The sequence below is a fragment of the Staurois parvus genome, unplaced genomic scaffold (assembly GCF_062004578.1).
Source record: "Staurois parvus isolate SC_StPar_1 unplaced genomic scaffold, SC_StPar_1.0 ptg000445l, whole genome shotgun sequence".
Lineage (NCBI taxonomy): Eukaryota > Metazoa > Chordata > Amphibia > Anura > Ranidae > Staurois > Staurois parvus.
In genome coordinates, this window is record NW_028318241.1 from 6,635,472 (window position 1) to 6,648,226 (window position 12,755).

Genomic DNA, 12,755 nt, shown 5'->3' on the forward strand with positions numbered 1-12,755 from the left:
GGTTGACTCCATGCAACACAGATGTACAGCAGTTCTCAGAAACAGCGCTTATACAAGTAAATATTCATTAAGTGATTCAAAGGAAAGCAAAATCTTCAAACATTTTTCAGTTTATATAGTGAATGTTTGAGTTTGTAAAGAAGAATACAAACACTGCTATTTTTTTGAACAGTCTAATATTCCCTTTTCTTCAATTTTGTTTTAGAGGAACAACACAAATTTGATCTATTTTTCTTCATGTTTTGATTTGGAATAGAATGTGTAGTGTTCCCAATGCATTTGTGTGCATGGAAATAAAAGCTATTAGAAGGATTTTGAGCTTTGTTCACTTTTTTCAACACACTGCTATTATTTTGACCACAACTGTAACTGTTTGCATTGATGAAATGATTTAGCTGCACTCTTAGTTGTTTGCCTTGAGTTCCTATTACATATTTGAAGCGTTCAACCATTGGATGGTGACATCCCGACTCATGAGTAAGGCCAGTGAGTGATTTAGAGCAGACAGGCTTGCTGTGAACAGTGTCGCCTCGGTGCCCTTTGATATGCAATAGGCAAGGGGCTTTGTTTAGTGGAAGGAAGGCGGCGTGGTGGCAGGGTGCTTAAGGGCCGTCCCTCTATGCAAATATATGTGCTGCTGCCGTGTACGCTGGGATTGTTTTTTACTCCTTTGCGAAGAATTGAGACATTTGAGAGACGTCTTTTCTGTTAGGGGTGGATTCATGACTCTTGAACCGTTTTGCGGAGACATAGCTGGCTTGTGGTCTAGCGCTGACCAAGGCTAGCTTGTCGCACGTCCGGGAAGCTTCCATGACTTGTCAGAGGTGTGCCCCGACCGGGGAGCGCTAGCTGGTCAATTCCAACTCATACTTACCTGGCAGGGGAGATACCATGATCACGAAGGTGGTTCTCCCAGGGCGAGGCTCATCCATTGCACTCCGGGTGTGCTGACCCCTGCGATTTCCCCAAATGCGGGAAACTCGACTGCATAATTTGTGGTAGTGGGGGACTGCGTTCGCGCTTTCCCCTGATCATTCCTAGTCAAAGACAGAATTCAAATATAAATTCAATATAAACAGGTTTTGACGAGCAGCCTTCTCTTTCTTTTTTCTTACTTTTTTTTACACCCGTACTTCACAGCCGCGTGTGTGCAACAGAGTTTCAACTCTTGCGTTCCTTATCAACAGCTTTGCCTGGGTACACCTATCCACTACAGGCTACTGCGCCGTTCCACTCCACAAGCAGCAATGTTTTTTTGGGGTTTTTTTTTTAAAGATGACCGCTGGCAAAACCTCTTCCTCTTTTGGACGCTCCGTATCATCCCCCCCACATGTAGCATGTGTAGGGTTTCCATCTCTACCTTCAACACGCTTGCATTCGGCAGCTCCGGAAGTACCCTTCTCCACGTGTCGGCCTCTCCAGATCATTGCTCATCATGCCATTGGAATCCCAATCCAGAACATGTCCTCACCGAAGGTTTACTCTTTAGGGGGAACGTAGCAAACGGGACAGATTCGTCTAACCATTTCTACCCTGCTGGACTTCAGGAAAGTACGCGGGTGTGACGAACTAGGAGTGCAGAGAGAGAGAGAGCACAGAGGCAAAATCATACGGAACCCGGCGCGCGGGCATCTGTTGGGGGACTCTGGGTACAGGCAGTAGGGGAACAAGTCCGCAGGACAAACAGTAGGCACAGCAAGGGAGAGTGTTCCTCAGGAAGGCAATGTGGGACAGCAAACAAGGGAGCTAGTCCACAGGGCAGCCGGGAGCCACAGCAAAGGAGAACGTTCCACAGGACGGCAATATGGGACCGCAAACAAGGGAGGTAGTCCACAGGGCAGCAATTGGATCCAGCAGGCACTTGGCCCAGAGCCCAAGACCACAGTCCAGGCAGATTGAGGGACAAGCAGCAATAGATACAGCACGGGTTCAGGGACTCGCCCATCAACAGCAGCCGCAGCTGAGGAAGTCCAGGCAGCCCACTGTTGATTTCAACAAAATGACACAAACGCACAAAAATAATATTTCTGCCCTTCGCTAGAGTGGGTTAGAGAGATGTACTCAACGTGTTTGACTTTGCCTTTTGTTTGTCTCCCTACAACCCCCCGTATGTGCCCTTTAGACGTCACAGGGAATTCTAAATTATTTTGGCAGATGCACGGTTGTGTTCAAAATAATAGCAGTCAGACATCGCTAACCTGATCAATCACGGTTTTTGGTAGAAATGATATTTCTGCCTGGCAAATAATTTACTAGCAGGTGTAGTAGAGTAATAGAAATCCAACAGACCCAACAGTCATGACATGCATGCTGCTGATTCTGTGTAGTTGAATCACTAATTGAAAGGGGCATGTTCAAAATAATAGCAGTGTGGAGTTCTGTTAGTGAGGTCATTCATTCTTTGAAAAACAGGTGGCAGTTATTGCCCTTATTGAAGGAAGGAAGGCAGGCAGCAAATGTTGTACATGCTGGTTACAGCGCATTTCTCTCTGAAATTCGGAGGAAAATGGGTCGTTCCAGACATTGTTCAGAAGAACAGCGCGTACCTTTGATTAAAATGTTGATTGGAGAGGGGAAAACATATAAAGAAGTGCAGAAAATGATAGGCTGCTCAGCTAAAATGATCGCAAGTCCTTTAAAATGGCAACCAAAACCTGAAAGACGTGGAAGAAAGCGAAAAACTACCATTCGAATGGATAGAAGAATAGCCAAAATGGCAAGGACTCAGCCAACAATCAGCTCCAGGAAGATCAAAGAAGGTCTAAAGCTACCTGTGAGTACTGTTACAATTAGAAGACGCCCGTGTGAAGCCAAGCTATCTGCAAGAAGCCCACCGCAAAGTCCCACTGTTGCAAAAAAGACCTGTGCCGGAGAGGTTACAATTTGCCAGAGAGCACACTGACTGGCCTAAAGAGAAATGGCGCAACATTTTGTGGACTGATGAAAGTAAGGTTGTTCTTTTTGGGTCCAGTGGCCGGAGACAGTTTGTCAGACGACCCCCAAACACTGAACTCAAGCCACAGTACACTGTGAAGACAGTGAAGCATGGTTGCGCAAGCATCGTGATATGGGGATGTTTCTCATAGTACGGTGTTGGGCCCGTTTATCGCATACCAGGGATCATGGATCCGTTTGAATACATCGGAATACTTGAAGAGGTCATGCTGCCTTATGCTGAAGAGGAAATGCCCTTGAAATGGGCCTTCCAACAAGACAACGACCCCAAACACACCAGTAAACGGGCAACATCTTGGTTCCAGACCAACAAGATTGACGTTATGGAGTGGCCAGCCCAATCCCCGGATCTCAATCCGATAGAAAACTTGCGGGGTGACATCAAAAATGCAGTTTCTGAGGCAAAACCAAGAAATAGAGGAGAACTGTGGAATGTAGTCCGATCATCCTGGGCTGGCATACCTGTTCGCAGGTGGCAGACGTTGGTTGACTCCATGCAACACAGATGTACAGCAGTTCTCAGAAACAGCGCTTATACAAGTAAATATTCATTAAGTGATTCAAAGGAAAGCAAAATCTTCAAACATTTTTCAGTTTATATAGTGAATGTTTGAGTTTGTAAAGAAGAATACAAACACTGCTATTTTTTTGAACAGTCTAATATTCCCTTTTCTTCAATTTTGTTTTAGAGGAACAACACAAATTTGATCTATTTTTCTTCATGTTTTGATTTGGAATAGAATGTGTAGTGTTCCCAATGCATTTGTGTGCATGGAAATAAAAGCTATTAGAAGGATTTTGAGCTTTGTTCACTTTTTTCAACACACTGCTATTATTTTGACCACAACTGTAACTGTTTGCATTGATGAAATGATTTAGCTGCACTCTTAGTTGTTTGCCTTGAGTTCCTATTACATATTTGAAGCGTTCAACCATTGGATGGTGACATCCCGACTCATGAGTAAGGCCAGTGAGTGATTTAGAGCAGACAGGCTTGCTGTGAACAGTGTCGCCTCGGTGCCCTTTGATATGCAATAGGCAAGGGGCTTTGTTTAGTGGAAGGAAGGCGGCGTGGTGGCAGGGTGCTTAAGGGCCGTCCCTCTATGCAAATATATGTGCTGCTGCCGTGTACGCTGGGATTGTTTTTTACTCCTTTGCGAAGAATTGAGACATTTGAGAGACGTCTTTTCTGTTAGGGGTGGATTCATGACTCTTGAACCGTTTTGCGGAGACATAGCTGGCTTGTGGTCTAGCGCTGACCAAGGCTAGCTTGTCGCACGTCCGGGAAGCTTCCATGACTTGTCAGAGGTGTGCCCCGACCGGGGAGCGCTAGCTGGTCAATTCCAACTCATACTTACCTGGCAGGGGAGATACCATGATCACGAAGGTGGTTCTCCCAGGGCGAGGCTCATCCATTGCACTCCGGGTGTGCTGACCCCTGCGATTTCCCCAAATGCGGGAAACTCGACTGCATAATTTGTGGTAGTGGGGGACTGCGTTCGCGCTTTCCCCTGATCATTCCTAGTCAAAGACAGAATTCAAATATAAATTCAATATAAACAGGTTTTGACGAGCAGCCTTCTCTTTCTTTTTTTTTTTTCTTACTTTTTTTTACACCCGTACTTCACAGCCGCGTGTGTGCAACAGAGTTTCAACTCTTGCGTTCCTTATCAACAGCTTTGCCTGGGTACACCTATCCACTACAGGCTACTGCGCCGTTCCACTCCACAAGCAGCAATGTTTTTTTGGGGTTTTTTTTTTAAAGATGACCGCTGGCAAAACCTCTTCCTCTTTTGGACACTCCGTATCATCCCCCCCACATGTAGCATGTGTAGGGTTTCCATCTCTACCTTCAACACGCTTGCATTCGGCAGCTCCGGAAGTACCCTTCTCCACGTGTCGGCCTCTCCAGATCATTGCTCATCATGCCATTGGAATCCCAATCCAGAACATGTCCTCACCGAAGGTTTACTCTTTAGGGGGAACGTAGCAAACGGGACAGATTCGTCTAACCATTTCTACCCTGCTGGACTTCAGGAAAGTACGCGGGTGTGACGAACTAGGAGTGCAGAGAGAGAGAGAGAGCACAGAGGCAAAATCATACGGAACCCGGCGCGCGGGCATCTGTTGGGGGACTCTGGGTACAGGCAGTAGGGGAACAAGTCCGCAGGACAAACAGTAGGCACAGCAAGGGAGAGTGTTCCTCAGGAAGGCAATGTGGGACAGCAAACAAGGGAGCTAGTCCACAGGACGGCACACAGGACGGCAATATGGGACCGCAAACAAGGGAGGTAGTCCACAGGGCAGCAATTGGATCCAGCAGGCACTTGGCCCAGAGCCCAAGACCACAGTCCAGGCAGATTGAGGGACAAGCAGCAATAGATACAGCACGGGTTCAGGGACTCGCCCATCAACAGCAGCCGCAGCTGAGGAAGTCCAGGCAGCCCACTGTTGATTTCAACAAAATGACACAAACGCACAAAAATAATATTTCTGCCCTTCGCTAGAGTGGGTTAGAGAGATGTACTCAACGTGTTTGACTTTGCCTTTTGTTTGTCTCCCTACAACCCCCCGTATGTGCCCTTTAGACGTCACAGGGAATTCTAAATTATTTTGGCAGATGCACGGTTGTGTTCAAAATAATAGCAGTCAGACATCACTAACCTGATCAATCACGGTTTTTGGTAGAAATGATATTTCTGCCTGGCAAATAATTTACTAGCAGGTGTAGTAGAGTAATAGAAATCCAACAGACCCAACAGTCATGACATGCATGCTGCTGATTCTGTGTAGTTGAATCACTAATTGAAAGGGGCATGTTCAAAATAATAGCAGTGTGGAGTTCTGTTAGTGAGGTCATTCATTCTTTGAAAAACAGGTGGCAGTTATTGCCCTTATTGAAGGAAGGAAGGCAGGCAGCAAATGTTGTACATGCTGGTTACAGCGCATTTCTCTCTGAAATTCGGAGGAAAATGGGTCGTTCCAGACATTGTTCAGAAGAACAGCGCGTACCTTTGATTAAAATGTTGATTGGAGAGGGGAAAACATATAAAGAAGTGCAGAAAATGATAGGCTGCTCAGCTAAAATGATCGCAAGTGCTTTAAAATGGCAACCAAAACCTGAAAGACGTGGAAGAAAGCGAAAAACTACCATTGGAATGGATAGAAGAATAGCCAAAATGGCAAGGACTCAGCCAACAATCAGCTCCAGGAAGATCAAAGAAGGTCCAAAGCTACCTGTGAGTACTGTTACAATTAGAAGACGCCCGTGTGAAGCCAAGCTATCTGCAAGAAGCCCACCGCAAAGTCCCACTGTTGCAAAAAAGACCTGTGCCGGAGAGGTTACAATTTGCCAGAGAGCACACTGACTGGCCTAAAGAGAAATGGCGCAACATTTTGTGGACTGATGAAAGTAAGGTTGTTCTTTTTGGGTCCAGTGGCCGGAGACAGTTTGTCAGACGACCCCCAAACACTGAACTCAAGCCACAGTACACTGTGAAGACAGTGAAGCATGGTTGCGCAAGCATCGTGATATGGGGATGTTTCTCATAGTACGGTGTTGGGCCCGTTTATCGCATACCAGGGATCATGGATCCGTTTGAATACATCGGAATACTTGAAGAGGTCATGCTGCCTTATGCTGAAGAGGAAATGCCCTTGAAATGGGCCTTCCAACAAGACAACGACCCCAAACACACCAGTAAACGGGCAACATCTTGGTTCCAGACCAACAAGATTGACGTTATGGAGTGGCCAGCCCAATCCCCGGATCTCAATCCGATAGAAAACTTGCGGGGTGACATCAAAAATGCAGTTTCTGAGGCAAAACCAAGAAATAGAGGAGAACTGTGGAATGTAGTCCGATCATCCTGGGCTGGCATACCTGTTCGCAGGTGGCAGAAGTTGGTTGACTCCATGCAACACAGATGTACAGCAGTTCTCAGAAACAGCGCTTATACAAGTAAATATTCATTAAGTGATTCAAAGGAAAGCAAAATCTTCAAACATTTTTCAGTTTATATAGTGAATGTTTGAGTTTGTAAAGAAGAATACAAACACTGCTATTTTTTTGAACAGTCTAATATTCCCTTTTCTTCAATTTTGTTTTAGAGGAACAACACAAATTTGATCTATTTTTCTTCATGTTTTGATTTGGAATAGAATGTGTAGTGTTCCCAATGCATTTGTGTGCATGGAAATAAAAGCTATTAGAAGGATTTTGAGCTTTGTTCACTTTTTTCAACACACTGCTATTATTTTGACCACAACTGTAACTGTTTGCATTGATGAAATGATTTAGCTGCACTCTTAGTTGTTTGCCTTGAGTTCCTATTACATATTTGAAGCGTTCAACCATTGGATGGTGACATCCCGACTCATGAGTAAGGCCAGTGAGTGATTTAGAGCAGACAGGCTTGCTGTGAACAGTGTCGCCTCGGTGCCCTTTGATATGCAATAGGCAAGGGGCTTTGTTTAGTGGAAGGAAGGCGGCGTGGTGGCAGGGTGCTTAAGGGCCGTCCCTCTATGCAAATATATGTGCTGCTGCCGTGTACGCTGGGATTGTTTTTTACTCCTTTGCGAAGAATTGAGACATTTGAGAGACGTCTTTTCTGTTAGGGGTGGATTCATGACTCTTGAACCGTTTTGCGGAGACATAGCTGGCTTGTGGTCTAGCGCTGACCAAGGCTAGCTTGTCGCACGTCCGGGAAGCTTCCATGACTTGTCAGAGGTGTGCCCCGACCGGGGAGCGCTAGCTGGTCAATTCCAACTCATACTTACCTGGCAGGGGAGATACCATGATCACGAAGGTGGTTCTCCCAGGGCGAGGCTCATCCATTGCACTCCGGGTGTGCTGACCCCTGCGATTTCCCCAAATGCGGGAAACTCGACTGCATAATTTGTGGTAGTGGGGGACTGCGTTCGCGCTTTCCCCTGATCATTCCTAGTCAAAGACAGAATTCAAATATAAATTCAATATAAACAGGTTTTGACGAGCAGCCTTCTCTTTCTTTTTTCTTACTTTTTTTTACACCCGTACTTCACAGCCGCGTGTGTGCAACAGAGTTTCAACTCTTGCGTTCCTTATCAACAGCTTTGCCTGGGTACACCTATCCACTACAGGCTACTGCGCCGTTCCACTCCACAAGCAGCAATGTTTTTTTGGGGTTTTTTTTTTAAAGATGACCGCTGGCAAAACCTCTTCCTCTTTTGGACGCTCCGTATCATCCCCCCCACATGTAGCATGTGTAGGGTTTCCATCTCTACCTTCAACACGCTTGCATTCGGCAGCTCCGGAAGTACCCTTCTCCACGTGTCGGCCTCTCCAGATCATTGCTCATCATGCCATTGGAATCCCAATCCAGAACATGTCCTCACCGAAGGTTTACTCTTTAGGGGGAACGTAGCAAACGGGACAGATTCGTCTAACCATTTCTACCCTGCTGGACTTCAGGAAAGTACGCGGGTGTGACGAACTAGGAGTGCAGAGAGAGAGAGAGCACAGAGGCAAAATCATACGGAACCCGGCGCGCGGGCATCTGTTGGGGGACTCTGGGTACAGGCAGTAGGGGAACAAGTCCGCAGGACAAACAGTAGGCACAGCAAGGGAGAGTGTTCCTCAGGAAGGCAATGTGGGACAGCAAACAAGGGAGCTAGTCCACAGGGCAGCCGGGAGCCACAGCAAAGGAGAACGTTCCACAGGACGGCAATATGGGACCGCAAACAAGGGAGGTAGTCCACAGGGCAGCAATTGGATCCAGCAGGCACTTGGCCCAGAGCCCAAGACCACAGTCCAGGCAGATTGAGGGACAAGCAGCAATAGATACAGCACGGGTTCAGGGACTCGCCCATCAACAGCAGCCGCAGCTGAGGAAGTCCAGGCAGCCCACTGTTGATTTCAACAAAATGACACAAACGCACAAAAATAATATTTCTGCCCTTCGCTAGAGTGGGTTAGAGAGATGTACTCAACGTGTTTGACTTTGCCTTTTGTTTGTCTCCCTACAACCCCCCGTATGTGCCCTTTAGACGTCACAGGGAATTCTAAATTATTTTGGCAGATGCACGGTTGTGTTCAAAATAATAGCAGTCAGACATCACTAACCTGATCAATCACGGTTTTTGGTAGAAATGATATTTCTGCCTGGCAAATAATTTACTAGCAGGTGTAGTAGAGTAATAGAAATCCAACAGACCCAACAGTCATGACATGCATGCTGCTGATTCTGTGTAGTTGAATCACTAATTGAAAGGGGCATGTTCAAAATAATAGCAGTGTGGAGTTCTGTTAGTGAGGTCATTCATTCTTTGAAAAACAGGTGGCAGTTATTGCCCTTATTGAAGGAAGGAAGGCAGGCAGCAAATGTTGTACATGCTGGTTACAGCGCATTTCTCTCTGAAATTCGGAGGAAAATGGGTCGTTCCAGACATTGTTCAGAAGAACAGCGCGTACCTTTGATTAAAATGTTGATTGGAGAGGGGAAAACATATAAAGAAGTGCAGAAAATGATAGGCTGCTCAGCTAAAATGATCGCAAGTGCTTTAAAATGGCAACCAAAACCTGAAAGACGTGGAAGAAAGCGAAAAACTACCATTCGAATGGATAGAAGAATAGCCAAAATGGCAAGGACTCAGCCAACAATCAGCTCCAGGAAGATCAAAGAAGGTCTAAAGCTACCTGTGAGTACTGTTACAATTAGAAGACGCCCGTGTGAAGCCAAGCTATCTGCAAGAAGCCCACCGCAAAGTCCCACTGTTGCAAAAAAGACCTGTGCCGGAGAGGTTACAATTTGCCAGAGAGCACACTGACTGGCCTAAAGAGAAATGGCGCAACATTTTGTGGACTGATGAAAGTAAGGTTGTTCTTTTTGGGTCCAGTGGCCGGAGACAGTTTGTCAGACGACCCCCAAACACTGAACTCAAGCCACAGTACACTGTGAAGACAGTGAAGCATGGTTGCGCAAGCATCGTGATATGGGGATGTTTCTCATAGTACGGTGTTGGGCCCGTTTATCGCATACCAGGGATCATGGATCCGTTTGAATACATCGGAATACTTGAAGAGGTCATGCTGCCTTATGCTGAAGAGGAAATGCCCTTGAAATGGGCCTTCCAACAAGACAACGACCCCAAACACACCAGTAAACGGGCAACATCTTGGTTCCAGACCAACAAGATTGACGTTATGGAGTGGCCAGCCCAATCCCCGGATCTCAATCCGATAGAAAACTTGCGGGGTGACATCAAAAATGCAGTTTCTGAGGCAAAACCAAGAAATAGAGGAGAACTGTGGAATGTAGTCCGATCATCCTGGGCTGGCATACCTGTTCGCAGGTGGCAGAAGTTGGTTGACTCCATGCAACACAGATGTACAGCAGTTCTCAGAAACAGCGCTTATACAAGTAAATATTCATTAAGTGATTCAAAGGAAAGCAAAATCTTCAAACATTTTTCAGTTTATATAGTGAATGTTTGAGTTTGTAAAGAAGAATACAAACACTGCTATTTTTTTGAACAGTCTAATATTCCCTTTTCTTCAATTTTGTTTTAGAGGAACAACACAAATTTGATCTATTTTTCTTCATGTTTTGATTTGGAATAGAATGTGTAGTGTTCCCAATGCATTTGTGTGCATGGAAATAAAAGCTATTAGAAGGATTTTGAGCTTTGTTCACTTTTTTCAACACACTGCTATTATTTTGACCACAACTGTAACTGTTTGCATTGATGAAATGATTTAGCTGCACTCTTAGTTGTTTGCCTTGAGTTCCTATTACATATTTGAAGCGTTCAACCATTGGATGGTGACATCCCGACTCATGAGTAAGGCCAGTGAGTGATTTAGAGCAGACAGGCTTGCTGTGAACAGTGTCGCCTCGGTGCCCTTTGATATGCAATAGGCAAGGGGCTTTGTTTAGTGGAAGGAAGGCGGCGTGGTGGCAGGGTGCTTAAGGGCCGTCCCTCTATGCAAATATATGTGCTGCTGCCGTGTACGCTGGGATTGTTTTTTACTCCTTTGCGAAGAATTGAGACATTTGAGAGACGTCTTTTCTGTTAGGGGTGGATTCATGACTCTTGAACCGTTTTGCGGAGACATAGCTGGCTTGTGGTCTAGCGCTGACCAAGGCTAGCTTGTCGCACGTCCGGGAAGCTTCCATGACTTGTCAGAGGTGTGCCCCGACCGGGGAGCGCTAGCTGGTCAATTCCAACTCATACTTACCTGGCAGGGGAGATACCATGATCACGAAGGTGGTTCTCCCAGGGCGAGGCTCATCCATTGCACTCCGGGTGTGCTGACCCCTGCGATTTCCCCAAATGCGGGAAACTCGACTGCATAATTTGTGGTAGTGGGGGACTGCGTTCGCGCTTTCCCCTGATCATTCCTAGTCAAAGACAGAATTCAAATATAAATTCAATATAAACATGTTTTGACGAGCAGCCTTCTCTTTCTTTTTTCTTACTTTTTTTTACACCCGTACTTCACAGCCGCGTGTGTGCAACAGAGTTTCAACTCTTGCGTTCCTTATCAACAGCTTTGCCTGGGTACACCTATCCACTACAGGCTACTGCGCCGTTCCACTCCACAAGCAGCAATGTTTTTTTGGGGTTTTTTTTTTAAAGATGACCGCTGGCAAAACCTCTTCCTCTTTTGGACGCTCCGTATCATCCCCCCCACATGTAGCATGTGTAGGGTTTCCATCTCTACCTTCAACACGCTTGCATTCGGCAGCTCCGGAAGTACCCTTCTCCACGTGTCGGCCTCTCCAGATCATTGCTCATCATGCCATTGGAATCCCAATCCAGAACATGTCCTCACCGAAGGTTTACTCTTTAGGGGGAACGTAGCAAACGGGACAGATTCGTCTAACCATTTCTACCCTGCTGGACTTCAGGAAAGTACGCGGGTGTGACGAACTAGGAGTGCAGAGAGAGAGAGAGCACAGAGGCAAAATCATACGGAACCCGGCGCGCGGGCATCTGTTGGGGGACTCTGGGTACAGGCAGTAGGGGAACAAGTCCGCAGGACAAACAGTAGGCACAGCAAGGGAGAGTGTTCCTCAGGAAGGCAATGTGGGACAGCAAACAAGGGAGCTAGTCCACAGGGCAGCCGGGAGCCACAGCAAAGGAGAACGTTCCACAGGACGGCAATATGGGACCGCAAACAAGGGAGGTAGTCCACAGGGCAGCAATTGGATCCAGCAGGCACTTGGCCCAGAGCCCAAGACCACAGTCCAGGCAGATTGAGGGACAAGCAGCAATAGATACAGCACGGGTTCAGGGACTCGCCCATCAACAGCAGCCGCAGCTGAGGAAGTCCAGGCAGCCCACTGTTGATTTCAACAAAATGACACAAACGCACAAAAATAATATTTCTGCCCTTCGCTAGAGTGGGTTAGAGAGATGTACTCAACGTGTTTGACTTTGCCTTTTGTTTGTCTCCCTACAACCCCCCGTATGTGCCCTTTAGACGTCACAGGGAATTCTAAATTATTTTGGCAGATGCACGGTTGTGTTCAAAATAATAGCAGTCAGACATCGCTAACCTGATCAATCACGGTTTTTGGTAGAAATGATATTTCTGCCTGGCAAATAATTTACTAGCAGGTGTAGTAGAGTAATAGAAATCCAACAGACCCAACAGTCATGACATGCATGCTGCTGATTCTGTGTAGTTGAATCACTAATTGAAAGGGGCATGTTCAAAATAATAGCAGTGTGGAGTTCTGTTAGTGAGGTCATTCATTCTTTGAAAAACAGGTGGCAGTTATTGCCCTTATTGAAGGAAGGAAGGCAGGCAGCAA

At 46.3% G+C, this 12,755-nt stretch overlaps 1 protein-coding gene and 4 non-coding genes across 5 annotated transcripts in view; all 5 read left to right on the forward strand.

Moving 5' to 3' along the window:
- Nucleotides 1–12,755, forward strand: part of SLC38A9 (solute carrier family 38 member 9) — a 191,350-nt gene that overhangs the window by 86,356 nt on the left and 92,239 nt on the right. The gene's annotated exons all lie outside the window — the stretch shown is intronic.
- LOC149453667 (U1 spliceosomal RNA) lies at nucleotides 867–1,030 on the forward strand. The gene has a single exon (XR_016314531.1). It is a non-coding gene; the product is annotated as a U1 spliceosomal RNA (small nuclear RNA).
- Nucleotides 4,306–4,469, forward strand: LOC149453668 (U1 spliceosomal RNA). The gene has a single exon (XR_016314543.1). It is a non-coding gene; the product is annotated as a U1 spliceosomal RNA (small nuclear RNA).
- Nucleotides 7,727–7,890, forward strand: LOC149453669 (U1 spliceosomal RNA). Its single transcript, XR_016314554.1, has one exon. It is a non-coding gene; the product is annotated as a U1 spliceosomal RNA (small nuclear RNA).
- LOC149453670 (U1 spliceosomal RNA) lies at nucleotides 11,166–11,329 on the forward strand. Its single transcript, XR_016314565.1, has one exon. It is a non-coding gene; the product is annotated as a U1 spliceosomal RNA (small nuclear RNA).